Raw genomic sequence first — 5,000 nt, 5'->3', positions numbered from 1 at the left:
GTACCCAGCAGGATCCAGAAGGAGTGAGCGACGGTTCTGCGGTCGGCCATGGGGGGCAGGAGAGAGTGGAAGAGCCTGGTCTCCTCTCCCCCCTCCTCTCCACGCTCTGCCCTGGAGAGATCAACACAGGGCCTGTCAGGAGAACCTCCTGGTCTATAGAGAGGTCAACCAGGAGAACCTCCTGGTCTATAGAGAGATCAACACAGGGCCTGTCAGGAGAACCTCCTGGTCTATAGAGAGATCAACACAGGGCCTGTCAGGAGAACCTCCTGGGGCCGGTTGCACAAAACATCTTAAGTTTTTCCCTTAAGTATTACCCTTAAGGGTTAATTTCCCCTTAGTTAAGGGAATTACTTAAGGGTGTTGCACAGAATCCCTTACAAGGTTTCCTTAGCTAAGGGGAAACGTTAAGGGTTTTTGTACAAGGAAAGAGATTTTACAGCAGTAAGAAAGCCGAACTGGTCTGAGGAAGAGAAAGTTGATGGAGTGTTGATTTTTCCGATTAATAAATTGCTCCTCGTACTGGGTGGGTGCTTGAATCTTGATGTGCGTCCCGTCTATCACCCCGCACACTTTCGGGAAGCCGGCAACATTAAAAAAGTGCGCCGCTACCGCATCCTCCTCCCGTTTAGATGGGAAGTTGACCACCTCATCCAGCAGACCGGTAAGGGCGTTTGATACCCGGTGAACCACACGGCACACAGTAGAACGGTGGACATGAATAATGTCTGCGAGGACCGACTGAAAAGATCCCGTCGCATAAAATCAGAGCGCAATCATCAATTGCAACGCGGCTGGAAGCGCATAGCTTCGGAAGGTTGGGTGGTCCAAGCCCAGGCGGTCGGACAAGTCAAAAATGGACTGTCGATCAAATCTGTAATTAAATATCAGTTGTTCCTCACTAAGAGTGTCTAGTGGGTTCTCCCTGTCGCGGAACACTCTTCTTGGGACTCGATTTCCATTGTTTATGTTCATAAACGCAGCCATAACTTAGCTAAGGTTGGGGTAGAGGTCCCTTATGTTTTTTCCCTCATTTTGCTTGCTAAGGTCTTTTGTGCAACACCTTAACTGACTTTAAAGGAAAATGCTCGTTTTTGACAACCTGGACCTTATTTACGACATATTATAAGAAGTTTGACTCACCCAGATCACTTTTGTGTTGTTCGGAGGCCTGTAGAAGAAATTTAAAATCCAGCGCGAGCCAGTATATCCATGTAATGGCGGCGCACGGGGCATAGGGAATGCAGTTTCTCAAAATCCATTTTCGGCCGCTAAACGGTTGTTTTCATCAATCACATTGCATGAATCGACAGTTGATATTCCTCTACGCGAGCCATTCTTTCGGTTTTCAAATACGTGGTCTGTAGCCTCTGTAATATGATCTTTACACTGGCTATGCTCCCTCACATTCTCTGCGCTACGATCGGATTGTTGCTGACGAATGACGACGACAATATTCTCGGCACCAACTACGATCGTAGCGCAGAGAATGTGAGCCGGAGAATAGCAGGCTGCGCGCTGGCCTGTGCGCATGCGTGCTGGAGCAAGTGGGGGAGAGGCTTGTAAAGATCATATTACAGAGGCTACAGACCACGTATTTGAAAACCGAAAGAATGGCTCGCGTAGAGGAATATCAACTGTCGATTCATGCAATGTAATTGATGAAAACAACCGTTTAGCGGCCGAAAATGGATTTTGAGAAACTGCATTCCCTATGCCCCGTGCGCCGCCATTACATGGATATACTGGCTCGCGCTGGATTTTAAATTTCTTCTACAGGCCTCCGAACAACACAAAAGTGATCTGGGTGAGTCAAACTTCTTATAATATGTCGTAAATAAGGTCCAGGTTGTCAAAAACGAGCATTTTCCTTTAAAGTCCCAGTTAACCAAAATCAGAGATTTGCTTGAAAACACATTCTATGTGTTAGTGATGCATTGCTGATAACATGTAAAAATGGGATGAACCATGTGTAGTACTGAATTGTGAAGTTAGACCAGTTTTGTGTTTTTAACCAGTTTTGATTTCCGGATTTTCTGGGCGGGCTTAAAACGGGTACCGGATGACGTAGAGCGGTGTTCTTAGCATATCCCCGCCCTAACACTATATAAAGCTAGAACGGATTTGAATCTCCGGTTTTCCTGCTCAATCTTGAGTCTAGAATTAGCTAGTTTTAACCAACAGTCTAGAATTAGCTAGTTTTTCTTAGTTAGCAATGCCTATGCATAAATCTAAACGAAAATGCATCCTTCCTGGATGCCAGCAGGAATGGGATGATAAGGTCTGCTTCTTTCACTCCCGAGTAAAGCTGAAATGAGAAGCAAATGGTTAGCATTTTTGAAGAGCCATGGTGTTACAGAGGAGTCTGTCACCGCTAGCGCCCGCCTCTGCAGCAAACATTTCACTCCCGAAAGCTTCTGCAATTATAATATGAGGCTTTTGGGTTTCACGGACTCACGACTGGTCCTGGTGAATTCGGCGGAGCCAACCATCTCCCTCCCCGGCCTCCATTCTCCTCCTGTCGCATCAACCTTTGGTGCCGACACCGCTGCCTTGTATGCTTATAGCTTATTAACGTTATAACGTTAGCTAGGTAACGTAAGCAATAGGAAAATACACTGCTATTAATATACAAAATATGTCTTGACATGTATGTGGTAATGTCAGCTATGATGAATTATGTAATCTTAGGAGGAATTATAGCTAACATTAGCTATGTAGCTTGTTTCAGATGGGAGTGTGTATATAACCTTAGTCTAGCTAACAGCTAGCAGCACCGACCAGGCGACCACCCACCAAATAACGTTACGGATGATATATTATGACTATAAGCGTTAACTATACAGAAACTGCCTGCCATATTTGTGGCACCTGATGTGCGTATGGGTTCACCGGTAATGGTTACAGTATATTTCTCCAGCGGGAGACCGGGAGGTGGGAGCGAGGGGGATGGTTAGGTAGACCAGCTGCAGCTGGAGAAAGACGCACCCTCTCCCAGTAAAGCGGTGCTCGGCGGCTACTGGCTGAACATTCCAGTTCTGTTGGATATGTTGCGGGAAAGTTGAAGCCGAGTGCTCGTTATTCTCACACATAACATTGCCAACGAGAGTGGATGAGTCTGTCCCGATTATCAACTCCGGTAGTACGCTTCTTCGCGCTATCAGCGCTGTTCAAGCCAGTGACTAAAAGGTACATTTTAAACAACTTTTTCCATTGATCCCAAGGGACGACAGGATCGCCTGGGAGGGATAGGAATGGGTCCGGAGGTGGCAGTGAGAAAATAGGGACAGACTCATACATTCCTCGTTGCCTGTTTTTGTATTTTGCATCTAAGGGCAGTAACACTGGCGCGTTGGTATAGAGTAGCTACAGTTTTACCTGTGTTTGTCAGGAGGTAGGTTAGGAGGAAGCATCTGTGCGTTTGATTCATTAGACAAGTGTAATTTCAACTCCTCTCTCCTGTTTTCACAAAGCTGTGCCTTCCTACCACAAAAGAGACGGCGTGCCAGTGTGACTATGCAGACCAGAGAACGGTACTATTTGACAGGTTCTTCCCTCCACACCCCCTCCCCACGCAATTGGGTGTGGCTTCGGTGCCTTCAGCAGACACGCCCCCACAGTCTCAGACCAGAGAATGCTGCTGATTTTTAACCGATTTTGAAGCCTTATTTTATATACTTAGCGACATTTTTAATCACTCAGATTTGGCTGGGTGGTTAATGACATGTTTTCCTGTGGTGTGTGAAGCTCATAACAAAAAATTGAACTGGGTTAACCTGGACTTTAAGGGACTCCTTAAGTATTATACCGAGATAAGTAGAAAACCTTAAATATTTGAGGGACATCTTAAGGAAACCTTAAGGGGAATACTTAAGGGTGTTTGTGCAACAGATTTTATTTTAAGGAAACCTTAAGTCAGAACTTAAGGGAAATATTAACTTAAGATGTTTTGTGCAACCGGCCCCTGGTCTATAGAGAGATCAACCAGGAGAACCTCCTGGTCTATAGAGAGAACAACCAGGAGAACCTCCTGGTCTATAGAGAGATCAACTAGGAGAACCTCCTGGTGTATAGAGAGATCAACCAGGAGAACCTCCTGGTCTATAGAGAGATCAACCAAGAGAACCTCCTGGTCTATAGAGAGATCAACCAAGAGAACCTCCTGGTGTATAGAGAGATCAACCAAGAGAACCTCCTGGTCTATAGAGAGGTCGGTGGTGTCCGGTGGCAGGGTTAGGGTTAGTGTGTAGTGAGATGACAGGGTTAGGGTTAGTGTGTAGTGAGGTGGCAGGGTTAGTGTGTAGTGAGGTGACAGGGTTAGGGTTAGTGTGTAGTGAGGTGACAGGGTTAGGGTTAGTGTGTAGTGAGATGACAGGGTTAGGGTTAGTGTGTAGTGAGATGACAGGGTTAGGGTTAGTGTGTAGTGAGATGACAGGGTTAGGGTTAGTGTGTAGTGAGGTGACAGGGTTAGGGTTAGTGTGTAGTGAGGTGACAGGGTTAGGGTTAGTGTGTAGTGAGGTGACAGGGTTAGGGTTAGTGTGTAGTGAGGTGACAGGGTTAGGGTTAGTGTGTAGTGAGGTGGCAGGGTTAGGGTTAGTGTGTAGTGAGGTGGCAGGGTTAGGGTTAGTGTGTAGTGAGGTGACAGGGTTAGGGTTAGTGTGTAGTGAGGTGACAGGGTTAGGGTTAGTGTGTAGTGAGATGACAGGGTTAGGGTTAGTGTGTAGTGAGGTGACAGGGTTAGGGTTAGTGTGTAGTGAGGTGGCAGGGTTAGGGTTAGTGTGTAGTGAGGTGGCAGGGTTAGGGTTAGTGTGTAGTGAGATGACAGGGTTAGTGTGTAGTGAGATGACAGGGTTAGGGTTAGTGTGTAGTGAGATGACAGGGTTAGGGTTAGTGTGTAGTGAGGTGACAGGGTTAGGGTTAGTGTGTAGTGAGATGACAGGGTTAGGGTTAGTGTGTAGTGAGGTGGCAGGGTTAGTGTGTAGTGAGATGACAGGGTTAGG

Source organism: Borostomias antarcticus (genome assembly GCF_949987555.1).
Source record: "Borostomias antarcticus genome assembly, chromosome: 19".
NCBI lineage: Eukaryota > Metazoa > Chordata > Actinopteri > Stomiiformes > Stomiidae > Borostomias > Borostomias antarcticus.
This window is presented reverse-complemented; position numbering follows the sequence as displayed.